We start from the raw sequence: 17,592 nt of genomic DNA, 5'->3' as shown, positions 1-17,592 counted from the left end.
TTTCTAGTTGTAGGAAACTAAGAGATATTGGTAATCCCAGAGACACTGTTGATACTATTTGTAGTTTTCGCTACAAGCTGCACAGATACGAAAAATCCTAACCTTGTAACAATTGAGAGTGGAGTGAATTTCCTGTAGGGTAAGTGTAATTTCATAGTTTAGGCCCTCATTGTGACATTGGCGGGATATACCGCCTACTGGTGCAGTGACGGCCGCCAAAAGTCTGTCGCCGCGGCTACCAGCCATGTGCCCAATTATGCCCATAGCCGGATTTCTGCCAGAAGGATGGCAGAAATTCGGCTGTGGCCATGCCAGCAGATGGCGGTAAGGTAGACCGCCGCAGACCATATCATGACCCATGATACAGCCTGGGGGTGTCCTACTGGCGGAAGCTGCTGCTGGCAGCGCCCCGTCCTGTCTCCTGCCGGAGTACCAATTCACAAAAGGTAATTCGGGTGCTCCGACAGGGGAGGGTGGTGGGGGGTGTTGTGTGTGTGTGGGGGTATGTGTGTATGTAGTGCAAGCGTGAATGCGGGTGTGTGTTGCGTGTTGTGTGTGTGTGAATGTATGGATGTGTGCGTAAGTGTATGTTGTGTTGTGTGAATGTGTGTGTGCTTGTAGGTATGTAAGTGGGTGTGGATGTGTTTGTGAATGGATGTCTGCATGCGTGGATGAATGTGGGAATGAGTGTGTGAATGCATGTGTGCGTGTGTGAATGAAGTGGGAGGTCTGGGGCGGTGGGGGTGAAATGTGGGGAGGGGGAGGGGAAGGTCTGGGGAGGTGGGGGTGAAATGTGGGGAGGGGGAGGGGGCGGGGAAGACCCCTATCAGTAACAGGGAAGGAATTCGTGGTGGTAAGGAAGTCACGAAAACCATGGCGGTAGGCGGGGTCATAATCCTGCAGGCGGGCTAGTGACGGTCATTACCGCTGTGGTGGACGGTGTGGTACATTAGCGGTTTGGTTGAGCCAAACCACCAATGTCTTAATATGGAAAAAAGTACCACCAGCCTGTTGGCAGTACGTTTCTCCATATTAACGCCATCCGCCGGGGTCATAATAACTCCCTTAATGTCTTTACTCAATCGGTCAATCAATGAGTAGATTTGTCAAGCGCTGCTTGCCATCTCTGAGGGTAACCAGAGTCTGGCAGGTTCCAGGGGTTCAGTCCAAGATCCAGGTTTTCAGAGCCTTACAGTGGGCGCTCATTCCATGTCTTCACTGAGAGATAGGAGAAGGAATATCCCCTATTCCTTCTATGGCAGATGCAGGGGTGTGTGCGAGTGCAAGGGATGTGGAGTGTAGTCGTCAGACTGACTGGTGGAAGTTCAAATGTCGGCTGAAGTATGCAGGTCTTTGGTTGAATGGGTCAGTAGCTAGATTTGGCATCGCTTCTGTACTGGTGGCCTGTTGAGTTTCCTGAGGTGAAGGGTGAATGTGGTTTCATACAGGCAGGATGATCGGACCACGGCATTATGTATGGTCTGTAGTCTCTGGAGGATGTGTGATGTGGGGCCTGAGTAGAAAGCTTTGCTGTTGTCTGATTGGCTGGTAATGAGAGGCTTGTGATAGTGCATCTTGTGTTCAGGGGTAGCGATTTGAAGATTTTGTGCAGCATGCAAAGGATGATGTAGCAGGCGGAGTAGATGGCATTAATCTGGGGCATGAAAGTTAGTTTGCTATCCTGGATGATGCTAAGGTTTCTGCCAAGGTCAGAAGAGATGGGGCTTGGTACTAGATACGTGAGTCACCTGGAGGCACCCAAGGGTGAGGTCTTGTTGTCGAAGATATGTACCTCTGATTTGTCTGTTCTGAGTTTAAGGCAGTTGTCCTTCATCTAGTTGCTGACACTGGTCATGCACTTGTGGAAGTTGAGTGGTGGTGGGGTCTTCCAAAAGGGAGAGGATGAGTTCAGTGTAGTCGGCATATGATATGACATTGTGTCTGGGGTCCAGAAGAGCCATGTAGGTATTGAAGAGGGTGGGGCTGAGTGATAAGCCTTAGGGTACTCAACATATGATTTCTTTGTGTTCAAATGTGAATGGTGGCAGGTGGAACTTCTGTGTTCTTCCAGTGAGGACGGAGGCGATCCGTCGAAGTGCTTTTCTTTGGATGCCGAAGTTGGTAGACAGCATGTAGTGAGCTACAGTGTTGTATGCTGCTGGGAGGTTGAGTGGGATCTGGGCCACAATCTCACTCCCTTTAAAGAGTGCTCCAATGTTGTGAGTCACCTCAATCAGGGCTGTTTCGCTGCTCTGGTTGCTGCAGAAAGCTGCAGGGAGAGGTCAAGCAGATGGGCCTGTTCCAGATGGTTGACGAGCTGTTGGTTGATGGCTTTCTCTATGACTTTGCCTGGAAAAGAGAGGAGTGAGACAGGCCAGTAGTTATTGAGTTTGTTGAGGTCGGCCAGTTGTTTCTTGAGTAGAGCCGTCATCTCAGTGTGTTTCCAGTTCTCAAGGAAGACAGTAATGGTTTTTGAGGTGTTGAATAGAGTGGTGATTTTGAGGCTGATCCTAGCGCCTCTGAGGTTAAAGATGCAAGATGCATGAGGGAGTATGGGTCAGTTGGCACCTCTGATTGGCAGAGCTTATGATGAAGGGCTGAGTTTGTTCCAAGTTGTCAGTCAAAAGTCTGTACTGGTGGGGGAAGGGTGTGTCAGCTGAGGAAGTTGTTTGGCTTGGGCTGGAGTTAGAAGTTCTTTTAGATAGTGGCGATCTTGTTGTGGAAGAAATTGGCGAGGTTGTCACAGAGTTCCTGGGAGTGATGCTGTTCATTGCAGCTTCAGGGCTGGGTAATTCCCTGTTATTGAAAAGTTATTTGCTGTTGTTAGAGGTAGACTCGATGCATACATGCTGCCTGTGGTAGACGTTGAAGGCAGTTTCGAATGAGGTCCTATTGTATCTGTTATATTTATTGTATTTAGTTTGCTGAAGAGACAAGTAAAGGGAAGATGACAACCTCAACCCAGGCTCCCATCTCATCCAGATCAATATTAGCTGAGAGGGCAAGACCGAGAAGCTCTTTCTTTCTCCTTTTGCAACCACCTTTCCACTTTTGGAACAACTGCTAGAGTGAAATTGGAAGCTGTGCTGAGTTGTGCACCAGTTGAGGGCCAGATGTAGCATTTTCCGATTTTGCGAATCTGATTCACAAAATCGGATGTAGAACGGTGTCTCAGACACCGTCTGCGAGTCGCTATGGGGTCGCAAAGACCCACCTCATTGATTTTAATGAGGTGGGTCGCATTTTGCGACCCCATAGCGAGTCCATGCACTCACAGGGATGGAGGCCTGCTTTTTAAATAATGCCGTTTTTTTATTTTTTATTTTGCAGCCCGTTTTCCTTAAAGGAAAACGAGTTGCAAAATAAAAAAAATAACAAAACCATTTGGTTTCGGTTTTTCAGGGTAGGCAGTGGTCCATTGGACCACTGCCTTCTCTGAAAAACCCTTTTTGGCAACATTCACAAAAGGGAAGGGGTCCCATGGGGACCCCCTCCCTTTTGTGAATGGGTTACCACCAGTGTGACACTGGTGGTAACTGCGAATTGCTTTGTGACCACATTCGCGGTCACAAAGCAATTTAGCATAGCGATGCGAGTCGCAAATAGGAAGGGGACACCCCTTCCTATTTGTGGGTCACATTCACAATTTGCGAATCGGTACCGACTCGCAAATTGTGAATGAGCATCGCAAACGGCATTTTGCATGGCGCAAACTGCGATTTTCGCAGTTTGCACCATGCAAATTGCTTGCTACTTCTCTCCCTAAGCCACAAAATCCAAACTGCCAGAGCAATGGAGCCAGATCACATAGTTACCCGTGACTTGGACCAGGTCCTCTCTGGGAACTCCATGTCAGAATCCGAGTTAGCCAGAGCCCTTACTGCATTGTAGACTGAAGTACATGGCTTGAAACAAGGAAATGCCAACTTAAAGACTGAATAATAATGGTATAAACCCTGAGAAAACCCTTGGTTCCTAGAGTCGGGAGCTATCCTGAAGGAAATCTGGGTCTTTATACAGCCACCTGGGTTAGGAGAATATAGCGCCCTCACTCTAAGTTCTTCTCAGCCAATAAATGGTAGCTTCTCCCTTTCCCAAAGCCTTAGCCCCACTTGAGCATTTATTCAGGGACACTGCCAAGTAAAGTGTCTTCATGAATCAGTACCATTTACAATTTCTCTGTATATGAGTGCCTTTCCTAATGATACCACTGGGGATGCCTTTGTCATTTCATATTTGGGAGGAAAGATTGTTAACCAATCGTAACATCTTGTTGTAGAGCATGTGATTTGTCTCCAGTTTAGACTTCCTTTCTAACTTGAGATCTTTTTCTAACTGTGGTTTTTGCATGTTTTTCTTTAACATAAGAATCTGACAAACACACGTTTATTCTTGGCAGGCTTTGTCACCCTTTAGTCTTCACATTTAAGGCCTGATTTAGATCTCGGTGGAGGGTTACTACGTCGCTACGGTAATGGATATCCCATCCGCCAAAATCTAAAAACCATTGTTTTCTATGGTATTTAGATTTCAGTGATGGGCCTTAGTTCCAGGGTCGAACAATCAGAATGCAATGCTCTTGTTATATTTTCTGTGCTCATAGGAGATGACTCTTTCCCCCCAGACAAACTAAAGATGGTGTTCTGCACCTCAGGCACAGTACACAGTACACAGTGTTTTATTGTATAAACAGCATCCATGCTAAACACATTAAGAGGAGCACTTCACACTGAGGTATCATGGAACCACTGTGTGCTGTGACTGATGTGCAGTCCTGCTGATGCCAGCCTTCATCCTGAGAAGAAAAATAGCCCTACACACTTAGACAGGTATACATTTGTGAATGCAACAAGGCCGGCTTTCTGACATATGATACCAAGGTATGGGGGTTAGATCATCCCAACAGGTCTGGCAGAAGGGTACTCCCACTATGTTCTCTTTAGTGTATGGGTATCTTTTCTTGTTGGCAACTTAGGTACACACAAGTAATGAATGAATGATTGGATCTCTTTCCACTAATTTGCCCGAGAATCGGAGTGGTCATGTTTAAGGTTACCAACAATAATTATCAACCTGAAAGCTTAGGGATTTTAGGTGTGGTACTGAGAGTTAGCCAAGACAAGCCAACATTTACTAATGATATATATAGATTATGCCTCATAGTTCTGGCTTTTGTGGTGCAGGGCAGCGCAGCAAATCACATTGCTGCGCTGCCCTGTGTCACAGGTAAAGGGCAGGAATAAATCATATTTATGCAATATGGCAGATTCCTGTCCTTTCTTCCTCTGAGGATGCCCTTTTGGCAGCGTAGCCCCAATGCAGGCACCCGTGCACCATTGCATGCATGTTAGAGGACGGTTCTGACCATCAGGTCTGCCCTGATTTTCGCTTTTTGACCACCTGGTTTTTGACTTTTTACTGTGAGGGAGCCTCCTATGCGGAGACTCACACACAGTAAACTCATGGTAAAATGGACTGCACATATTTACCGCCGGTGCCGCCGTGCTAAGGAAAGGCTGCTGTGGCGCAGCAAGGGCAGGAGGCCCCGGGCAGGTTACATGTGATCATGTGTACACATGGATGTGAGGGCTGTGGGAGGAGGATTCCTGGTGTGTGCAGCCCAAGAACTACACTTAGGTAAGCCTGGTACAGGAGGAACTATGCAGAGTGGGTGGTGACCTGGAGTAGGTCTCATGAGAGGGGTGTACACATGTGAGGGAGAGTCAGTGTGCTTACCGTCTTTCCACTGTAGGGACACCAAGTTTAATGCCAATGTCAATGTGCTTAAGGTATTTGCATTGTGGGGATACTCCATTAAATGTCAATGGGAAAGGAGGGCCAAGGGGACAACTCCAGTTCTCTGGGGTCCACCGAGACCAGAGTCACTCCAAAGTACACTGTAACCTGTAAGAAAAGAATGATGCAGTAGGGTACAAGAGCATAGTTGTACAACTTATGGGTCGTCCATGGATGTCATCTTTCTCTGACTCAGCTCAGGATTAGGGCCAATTACTTCTCTGTCCAGTTGCTTCAGCAGGGCCTTGCATCAATCAGCCAGCTGTCATTCCGTGCCAGGAGCAGGCTGGAGAGGCCCTGCGAGGAATGTCAGTGAGGAGGGGCTGAGACTTTCAGAGCACATGTGGCAACTAACTCCTGGAGGATGCCATTTTGAGCTATCCCAGAAAACTGTGCAAGAAGGAGGGGACGGGGGCAAGGAAGTGATGTGGCACATCTGGATAGGCCAGAGGTGCAGACCTGCTGGACACTTCCGCCCCCACTTAAAAGGTCCTGCACAGGGAGGAGCTCTCTCTATTGGCTGTGCTTCACTGCTGGACAATGGGACTGCAGACGGGCGTCATGGACAACTGGAAGGAAGAACCTCCTGACTGCCCTTGGGGCAGGGACTCTGCCCCTGAAAGACTCCAGGCCAGCAAGGTGAATGCCTGGGCCAGGCAAGCTGGCCCTCTTACCCCCCCAGAGGACTAGTTGGGGGAAGGACTGGGCTAGCGCAAGGAGAACACGCTGCCCAGAAGGAAAAGAGGGAACCCAGAGGAAAGGCTGGCACAGGGAGACAGTGGGACTGGCTCCCTATGATCTGGGACCCTTCGAGGCCAGGAGGCCTGAGGAGAGTGCTCCTGGTGGCAAGGGTGTGTCACCAGGAGTGATATGACACAAGAATGATGAAATAAGCCCTTGGGGGCCTGAGATTTCCAAGGAAAAAGGATGGCGACCTTTGGCCTCTGGAGAAGCAGTGACAAAGCGCGTGGGGCTCCGCCGCTGCTCCAGGCTGTGCCCCCAGGGTGGGCCAGGGCCTGAGGGCTGCCCCAGGAAGAAGAGGAGCGAGGGGAGTGGTGTTGCACTCCCCCTCTGGATGAGGAAGGTGCCCCGGACCCCATCCCGGGGCCCTGTGAAGCCTGGCCTGATTTGAGTTGATGGGGCCATCGCACCCCCTCCCTGCCGCAGTGGGTAGGGACCCCAGACCCCATCCCAGGACCCCCTGCAGCTGAAGTAATGTCGGGGAGCGCTGTCGCACTCCCCGTGAAGATTTGAGGAGTGGGGGGTGCCATTGCGCACCCCCGCCAGATGGCCGCCGGCTTTGAAAGAGCAGGAGGCGAAGCAGAAGCCGGGGAGCCCCATTGCGCTCCCCGTGAAACCCCATCCTGGAGTCCCCAGCAGAAGTCAAGTTGGGGGGCGCCACCTCGCCCCCGTGAAGCTCCACAAGAGAGGCCCCAAGAAGATGGTGGCCCGCACAAACAAGAAGGGGCCGTGGACCCCATCCCGGGGCCCCAAAGCTGCAGGGAGGAAGGGGGAGTGCCGTTGCCCTCCGCCAAGCGGCCCGTCCAGCTGCAAGCCTCAATGTGGCTGCCCGCTGGAGCGGGCAGACAGCACAGAGAAGGTCGGCTCCTGTGGCAGCACACGGAGGTGCTGGCTGTGCGGGGAGCCGGCGGGGGCGGCCAAGGGTGGGATCCCAGTGCCGCCCTCCAACGAGGGAGACTTTACTTTGTGCAGGGGTGCCCGGGTGGGACAGGCAACCCCCAGGAACCAGCATCGGTTTTGGGCAGCAAATCGGCTCTCCCTGGTGCAGCGGGAGAGCCGCTCATTCAATATGCGGCCGCCCCAGCATGCTTTGCGGGGCTGGAGCCGGGGGATGGTCCCCTGAACAAGCTTGTGGTGGTGCCAGGAAGATGGGGCCACCACCAAATTCATGCCCAGGGACAGAGGGAGCTGCAGGAGCAGCGCAGCCTCTCCCCAACGTCATTTGTGTCCCCACCCTAGGAAGGGTGGGACAAAAGAAGGATAACCCCCCCAATGGTCCAACATGTGGTTAGAGCTCAAGCTTATGTGCACTTTTGTTCTGGCTTGTGGGAGTGTGTCTACTAAAGGTGCAGGTGGGTATTACCCAGTGTTTTGAACTGTTATTCAATGGTCAATTAAGAATATTTTGAAAGTAATCCGAAAATAATCTAAAATTAATTATAATGGGTAAATTGCTTGAATATGGTCCTATATGTTCTCTGATGATTCTAATTTGAATAATGACACTGATAACCACCTCTTGGCAAGATAGATGTATTTAAATGCAAATGTAGGTGTGTTCATTTCACTTTACTGTCAAATATTCAAATGTCGCAAGGGGGACACGAGGGATTGTATTGCCATGTGGGTTGTTGGATTATGTCCTTCCTTGAGGAGACATGAGAGATTACACAATGTTTTCCCAGAGTGATTCCATCACTTTGTGTATATTTGTAGATTGTTGCATAGTATTGAGTAGTGTGTGTGAGTAATAAATGTACTTTTACTTTATCAAAAGAAAAAGCACAGACTGGACAATCATTTATTGAGAGTCATGCTTGTGTGCTCGTGAATGGGGATTACTAGACCACACCACCTCCCTTGAGTAAGCCTTGGACTGCTCTGCAATGCTACCCTATGAGAGCCAAGTGCTACAAAGGGCTGTTTGGTTCCCAGTGGCGGTCGCTTGAGCACCCATTACTTGCGCAGGCCACACAACTAATGACCCATCTTCTAACAATGCAGAATTGTTCTTGTGTAGGAGGGGGCACCTTCCTGCACAAAAACAAAACTGAGAGGCATTTTCCTCTTTCTATGGGGGTTATTCCAACTTTGGAGGAAGTGGTAATCCGTCCCAAAAGTGACGGTAAAGTGACGGATATACCACCAGCCGTATTACGAGTCCATTATATCCTATGGAACTCGTAATACGGCTGGTGGTAAATCTGTCACATTTGGGACGGATTATCACCTCCTCCAAAGTTGGAATAACCCCCTATGTGTGTTTCAGGATGCAGCAAACATAGAAAGAGGGAAAATGAGAAGAAATAAAGACATTTCTCCTTGTTATGCATCTCCGGGGTAGGCATGACATTTTGGGTCATTCCAAGGTTTACAAGTCTCTGTAAATCTGGTAATGCATCAAAATCCATGGGAGTTGTGTGAGAATACCCACTGTCCATGCCTATTGAATGCCTACCCAGGGTAGTATAAGACAACATAGCGATTTGTGCAGCGTTGCGTTACTCCATATTTTTGAAGCTATTCAAAGCCACACAAAGTGGCTTTGTGTGGCTTCAAAAATATGACTTAGTGGTTTATGCCACCCATGTACCACATTGCGTGGTGCAAGCATTGTACCTACTACTCATGCCTATCTTTCTATTGTGAAGTTATTGTTGTCATAATAAACAGTTCTACTAAATTTGCAGGAACTGTGTAACAGTCTAGAGTTGGTACATTTTCAGCCCAAGACTCCTTTATCACCTTTCTATGCAGATGTCCATGGTGATAAGGATTAATCCTCTTTAGCATTAAAAGGAAGCACCTATTTATATCTGTAAGTTGTTCAAGCTTGAACTTTTAAAATAATTACCCCACAGTGTTTCCTTTCTTTTCATACCATTCATTAAAAATGGCACAACAAGTGAATATTCCTCTTAATTGCAGACAAGCTCTTACAGCTCATTTACTTGCTAATGGGCTTGCCAATGGCGGTGGAGATGTTATCTTTGCGGTTGAGGCACAGTAAAGCTTATAGATGTGAAGTTTTTTCTTTTTTTCCTGGGTTCATTTTCCTGCAGTTGATGCCTGTACACAAACATTTCATACATCTACTGAGACTGCACTTCCATCTGCATATAGACCTTATGAATATTTAAGAATACCATTAATTTACCACAAACATCAAAATTGGTTCCAAGGCACCCGCCCACATTCAAAATGTCAGACTTGGTTCACTCAATAATGAGGGGGCAACCCAGCCAGCCTTGTCAGGCTATACACCATATCTAAATGCACAAGCATAAATCAGCATGATACACTAGGGGGGTCATTCTGACCCTGGCGGTCCAAGACCGCCAGGGCCACGAATGGCAGAAGCACCGCCAACAGGCTGGCGGTGCTTCCAAGCCCATTCTGACCGCGGCGGTAAAGCCGCGGTCAGAAAACCGGGGCCGGCGGTTTCCCACCGTTTTTGCCCCGGCTGGGCGAATCCGCCAGGGCAGCGCTGCAAGCAGCGCTGCCCTGGGGATTCTGACCCCCTTACCGCCAGCCTGTTTCTGGCGGTTTTCACCGCCAGGAAGAGGCTGGCGGTAAGGGGTGTCCTGGGGCCCCTGGGGGCCCCTGCACTGCCCATGCCAGTGGCATGGGCAGTGCAGGGGCCCCCTAACAGGGCCCCATGAAGCTTTTCACTGTCTGCCTAACAGACAGTGAAAAGCGCGACGGGTGCAACTGCACCCGTCGCACCGCCGCAACACCGCCGGCTCCATTCGGAGCCGGCTCCTGTGTTGCGGCCTCCATTCCCGCTGGGCCGGTCGGCGCTAACTTAGTTAGCTCCCGCCGGCCCAGCGGGAATGTCGGAATGAGGAAAGCGGTATTTTGGCCGCATGGCGGCCAAATGGCGGCTACCGCCGCCCGCCAGGGTTGGAATGAGGGCCTAGGTCTTTTAAAACATTTTGTTAGAGTTATTGAAATCTGATGCAGTTTATTATTTGCACATTAACTGCTGCCCCAGCAAGGTCCTCAAGTTGTGCAGATGCAGTTAGCTGCACCTGCAATTAGTTCAGTTACTTTTAATGATATTATGGGTTAAATACCTATCAAACGTGATGAAATTCTGTTTTGAATTACACAGAAAACAAATCACCTTGAAGTTGATTTGATATGGTTTCCCCCATTGAAGATTGTGCTACATGGGGTACTGTATTTGCTGCCATATATACCATCATATATGGTACACATCAATTGCTGTTTTGCCTGAAGTGCTTGAGAAAATTTTAAATGAACACCGGGTGGAGCCTGCACTGGATTTGGGGATAAAACTCATTGGCAACTTTGTTACAGTGTCCTTAATTGTGTTAAGTAATATTACAGAGGCTGCTGCTTCTTTGATGATATGCCAATGGCTCGTGTTGGTTTCCTTTGTGGATCAGAAACGTAAGCTACCTAAAAGTATTTCTGAAACCTATACATCTATAGGTCATGATTTTTTAGGAACCAGGCCTAATAAGCCACAACTTCAAGGCAAATCTTACACAGATACTACCAAGTAGACACCTGAGTATCCTAAAAAGCACTGAGAGAAAAATAGAGATAAAGCTAAAACTAAAACAAGAACTGAGTCTTCTGAACATGGACTAATGGCGCTTCTCCGATCCCATCTTAAAAAGGAAGAGAAACTTCCAACAAAAAATACACAATATAAAAAGAAGAGACAATAATTTCTACGAAATATGCTGCAAATACTCTGAAATCTTCTTCTGAACAAAAGAAGGCCAAGAACTCTGCTTGACAGTGCAGCAGAGGTCACAATATTTCACCAGACTCTTCAACAAGAGTTTCTGATGGTGAGACCTACTAATGACTAAACACAGGTTGAAACTTCGGATCAGCAGCTACGTTCTCCAAATAGACTTTAAGATTTGGCTATACTAATTGAGGGTGACACAGCACGTACTATTGAAGTAATGTTCTGGCAGAATTTAACTAATAAATATGACATGATCTTGGCTGAGGTAAATTGGCTGCCTGCCTATGTTAGAAAAGTCCCACAAGTGCAAGATGTAATACTACCTATGTTTTCTGTTCTTGTTCTCGTGAAGTTAAAGAAGTTAAAGAAGCATATGCATTAGAATATGCTCTTGAACAGGCCCCAGCATTACATCGCAGTAAGACAGGTTTGGATAAGGATTTGCCTTATCATATTATAAGTATGAGGACCACACACGCAGGCTTAATACCTTTTTAAACATGTAGCTAAACACCCTGTTTGGGAGATTATATCACATTTAGAATATCAAGGTATGATTGAACTTCCTGTCTCTCTAATAAATAGTCCATTATTTCCTGTGATTAAACTTGATCATTCCTATCATATAGTCTTAGCGCCTCATTACGAGTTTAAGAACACCAGACCGCCATGTTGACAATTCCAAAAAGACCTTTCAGTCTGCCATATTATGAGTTACACAGGAAGGACTGCCGACCGCCACCAAAAAAAGGCAGACCGCAAGCGGCATGGTGGCCTGGCACTTGGCAATCCAATCTCCAGTGCTGTCAGCAGCATGACCAACCACTGACCTTATTACAAGCACACAGTCACTGTGGCAGACATCCACAGCAGTCAGCTAAAGGCGGTCTGAACCACGGCGGTCCGTGGGCAGCACAGTCATATACAACTGCACATTGGATGATTTTGAAAACAACACAGCTGGCACACATTACCACACTGGACACACCTGCAAAGAGCAATATAAAATGCACATTTTTCAGAGAATGAGTTAAGAGTCATGGTGGATGAAATCATAATAGTAGATCCACAATTATTTGGTGCACAAGACCAGCATAATCCTCTCAGTGGGAAAATGGAAATGTGGGACAGGATCATTGGCTGAGTGAATGATGTAGGCACGGCCTTGCATACAACAGAGGACATCACAAAGAGATGAAATGACCTCAGGGGCAAAGTCTATTTGCCTGGTTGCCAGCATCAGCTACAAGCCAAGAATACTGGAGGTGGCCCTCCCAGTGCCCCATCACATCTCTTTTCTTGTTAGGAGATGATCTTGGCCATCCTGCATTCTTTGGGCTTGACACGAATACCTGGGGGAGTGGAGTCTGGTAAGTCACAACTCTAAAAATGTCACCAAAATGCCAACACACCATGCAGGCTCACAGCTCACCTTTTGCCTCATTTACTGTTACTCCACTCACAAGCCCAGTATTCACGTGTCCAAATACCTCCATTGGGCAACTCACAACTTAAGTGTACTCACCTGGGGAGATGACATTTGTATAATGTGTGTAGGCAAGGTACAAACATGACTTCAAATCCCCGCAGACACTGTTTCTATAACGCCTAACACTAGACCAGTAGTCACTTGTCCAAAGACCCCTGTTTTTTATCCATCAATTTCAGGGTAAACTCCTGGGGAGATAACATTTGTCATGTGTGTGTAATATGGGGACTGACATGACTCCAACTCCCAGCAGGCACTATTCCTGTAACCAAAAACACTAGCATAGTGGTCACATGCTACAATACATCTGTTAGTGAACCCTCAAATGCAGTGTACTCACCTGGCTAGATAACATTGGTCAAGTGTGTGAAGTAAATTGAATAACCTAACTGCAACACACAGGAGGCACTGTTTGTCTGACTATAAACATCAGAACAGTATTCATTAGATGAAAGACCCCAGTTTGGCAACTCTCAATGTAAGTTTACTCAGCTGGGCGGACATCATTTGTATAGTGTGTGTAGTAGAAGGAGTGACATGACTGCTAGGGCCAGGAGGCTCTGTCACTGTTACTCGCCTCACCAGCATAATGTGCTCTTATTCAAAGACCCCTGCATGGTAACTCACGCAAGATGTGTACTCACCTGGGGGATAATATTTGTATGGTGTGTGTAGTATAGGGAGTCACATGACTGAAACTCTCACAAGGCTCTTCTACTGCCACTCCAACCACCAGTCCAATGATCACTTGTCCAAATACCCTTGCTTGCTAACTCTCAATCAAAGTTTACTCAGTTGGGAGTGGCCAAGATACAGATCATGCTCAACTCTGAGATATCAGCAGCAAAAATGGCTTCTAGCAGGATAGATCAGAATAATCATTTAATATTGAGGCAGCTTATAATATAAAGCCTCAATGGTGCCTAAAAGGCATTCTAATCACATGAGTCTACAACAATAAAATGTATTGTACTGAATTATTTATGCAAAAACACTGTTGTACTGCAGGGAGTAGAGACTATCAGGCATAAATGAATTATCATGAACATTTTACTCCAGTAAATATCTTGCAGATGATTGCCATACAAACAAAAACAATAAGTACTGAATTTATTATTTAGAAATCATTCACATGAATGCAAAAACACAAATTGCAGATCAATAAAAATAGGAAGACAAAGAATTTGCAATAATAGGTGAAATGCCCCTAACAAGTTTGTGAGGGCTAAGTAGTACCCTTCCCAAGGTAGGGATGCTTGATTAGAAATAGACCCAATGGTGCATTTCTTGACACAGCAATGTCACATACTTAAGGCCTATTAGTACTTTATATAGTTGTAATTAATTCTTCTTTCTTGGGGCGTCATTCCCAGGTACAGTTGACACACAAAAAAAGTGAGTGTGGACATACGGTATAGTTAGATGGTTTACTTAACTGACGACAGTTCCATCAACTGAGGCCTTGTGGATGAATTATTGTTTCCCAAAATATTGGCCCTACTTGATTTTCACTTGAATTTTCCCCAAAAATGTTTTAATGAACTTGTTAATGTGGGGTTGACATTGATTTTTCAATCCTGAAGGAGCTAGATTGGTGTAAGGCAAAAACGCGTCTGCATCAATTGAGTCAAAGTACATATTCCAAGGTACAGACCACGGAAGCACTGTACTGTAGAATAGGTAAATATTAAAGTGTATGATGTCACCAGCTTGAACCTTATCACATACCACACCAAAGTAATTCAACATCACATAACCCAATATATAGACAGATGACAGTCCCTGATGTCAGGCCCATCTTAATCCAGTTAGCATGCATCTGGTGGTATGACACAAACATATGTCAATGTTTTGGCACAGGCACTGTGGCCTGCAATGATGAAACACATCTACAGCTACATGCCGGTCATACAAAAAGTGTTTAGCCAATGTGAAGGAAAAATGATTTGGTCACAATCTATGCCTACATATTTCATGCCCACATGATAACACACAATATGCAATCGGCACTCCACAGCACAAAAAACAAGACCAATGTGCACTTCTGACCTTTCACCCAAACACTGTGCAAGTTGTCTGGGAACAGGTCTCACACACCCAAAATCTGTGACCTACATTACCTGGAACAATCCATGTCCACTTTGAATGTCAGCTCAGCATCAGATACCTGCCAATGTCACAACTATAAAATACTAACATGAGCACGTCATGGTGAAAGTACCTGTAGAAAGACAGAACAAGAAGTATGGGCATCAAAATATGCCTACTACACAAATCACATAGAAAGCATCTTGAAAATGAAATTACATTAAACATGAAACAAACAAAGCAATATCATCAAAGTGATAATATGCCAAAAGCTAACTCATCAAACAGGCTTTGGCTGAATATTGTGGAGTATCAGCTCCCTAGCTGTTTCAAATACACTCAACTCCACAAATTATCCCAACTACAGTTCACTGTACAGTCACAGTCCTTACATCACATGACATACACTCATGAAAAGTAGCTGTTGATGAAATCTTCCCACAAGTCAGCTCCTTCCTCTTCACCACTGTCATCCTCACTTGGCATTTTAGGAGTCTCACCCGGTGGCAGTGCAGGCTCCCTCTCCTCTGGAATGTACATGACCTTCCTTTGCAGGGTGATGTTGTAGAGCATGATACACGCCACAGTGATCTGACACACTTTTCTGGGTGGGCCTGCAGGAGCCCAAAAGCCCACTCTTACATGGGCCTCATTTAAGCGGACTTCCCCTGGTGCAGTGGGGTGAATAACCAAGGATGGTTTGTGTTGGAAATGGCCCTTCTGCAGGGTTATCCCAGAATTGTTGCCTTCCTCCTTCTCTTTCTCTGACCTCATTTTTGCTGGTTTTTAGAGTGCTAAAGTGCATATGCTCTCTCCCCTCCCTTTAAACATGGTAATATTGGATCATACCCAATTGTACTATTTAATTTACCTATAAGTCCCTAGTAATGTGCACTGTATGTGCCTAGGGCTGTAGATTAAATGCTACTAGTAGGCCTGCCGCACTGGTTGTGCCACCCACTTAAGTAGCCCCTTAACCTTGTCTCAGGCCTGCCATTGCAAGGCCTGTGTGTGCGGTTTCACTGCCACTTTGTCCCTAGAGCAGGATGCTATGTGGGTAAAAGGCAGGACATGTACCTGGGTAGTTTATATGTCCTGGTAGTGTAAAACTCCTAAATTTGTTTTACACTACTGTGAGGCCTGCTCCCTTCATAGGCTAACATTGGGGCTACCCTCATACATTGTTGAAGTGGCAGATGCTGATCTGAAAGGAGCAGGAAGGTCATATTTAGTATGGCCAGAATGGTAATACAAAATCCTGCTGACTGGTGAAGTCGGATTTAATATTACTATTCTAGAAATGCCACTTTTAGAAAGTGAGCATTTCTTTGCACTTAAATCTTTCTGTGCCTTACAATCCACGTCTGGATAGGTTTAGTTGACAGCTCCTTGTGCATTCACTCAGACACACCCCAAACATAGGGTACTCAGCCTCACTTGCATACATCTGCATTTTGAATGAGTCTTCCTGGGCTGGGAGGGTGGAGGGCCTGCTCTCACGCAAAGGACTGCCACACCCCCTACTGGGACCCTGGCAGACAGGATTGAACTGAAAGGGGACCTGGTGCACTTCTAAGCAACTCTTTGAAGTTTCCCCACTTCAAAGGCACATTTGGGTATAAAACTGGGCCTCTGCCCTACCACCTCAGATACTTGATGGAGAAGAAACCTGAACCAGAACCTACATCCTGCCAAGGAGAACTGCCTTGCTGCCTAAAGGACTCACCTGACTGCTTTCTACAAAGGACTGCTGCCTTGCTGTTGCCCTGCTGCCTTGCTGAACTCTTGCCTTGCTGCTGAAGTGATCTCCAAGGGCTTGGATAGAGCTTGCCTCCTGTTCCCTGAAGTCTCAAGACCAAAAAGACTTCTCTTTTTAATTTGTACACCTTGTGCGCCGAAAAATTTGACGCACAGCTTGCTCCGCGGTGAAAAATTCACCCCACGACGATCCGGAAAGACGCCGCTTGACATGACGCCTGTGGTGCGACCAGAACTTCGACGAACGGCCTAGCCTGGACAACGCCGCCCCGACTCCAGAAAGGAAATCGATGCGACGCCTGCCGTGAGGGAGAAGATTCCACGCACAGCCCACCGGAACAACGCGCAGCCAGAAATCAAGCCTAGGATTCCACGCACAGACCCCGGGACATCTGGTACTCCCGCAAACCACAGAAAGAGACTGTCTGCGCGCCGGAAAACAACGCATGACTTCCCCGCGTGAAAAATAACGACGCAAGTCCGTGTGTGCAGGGGAGAAATCGACACACACACCATTTTTCCACGTATCTCTTCTTCTGCGGCCCTTTGCGTAGATTTTCCACTTTAAACCAGGTACTTTGTGCTTGAAAGAGACTTTGTTTGCTTTTTAAAGACTTAAGACTTTTTATATAACTTTTCAGTAATATCTCTACAATTTCCTAATGCATCTTTATTCGTTTTGACCTGCAATTATCCAGATAAATATTATATATTTTTCTAAACACTGTGTGGTGTATTTTTGTGGTGCTACATTGTGTTATTGTATGATTTATTGCACAAATACTTTACACATTGCATTCTAAGTTAAACCTGACTGCTCGTGCCAAGCTACCAGAGGGTGGGCACAGGATAATTTTGGATTGTGTGTGACTTACCCTGACTAAAGTGAGGGTTCTTGCGTGGACAGGGGGTAACCTGACTGCCAACCAAAAAACCAATTTCTAACAGTTTGGATATCCAGAGTTTCCTGTTTACGAATAGGACATATGTT

This window comes from Pleurodeles waltl, chromosome 4_1 (genome assembly GCF_031143425.1).
Source record: "Pleurodeles waltl isolate 20211129_DDA chromosome 4_1, aPleWal1.hap1.20221129, whole genome shotgun sequence".
Classification (NCBI taxonomy): domain Eukaryota; kingdom Metazoa; phylum Chordata; class Amphibia; order Caudata; family Salamandridae; genus Pleurodeles; species Pleurodeles waltl.
This window is presented reverse-complemented; position numbering follows the sequence as displayed.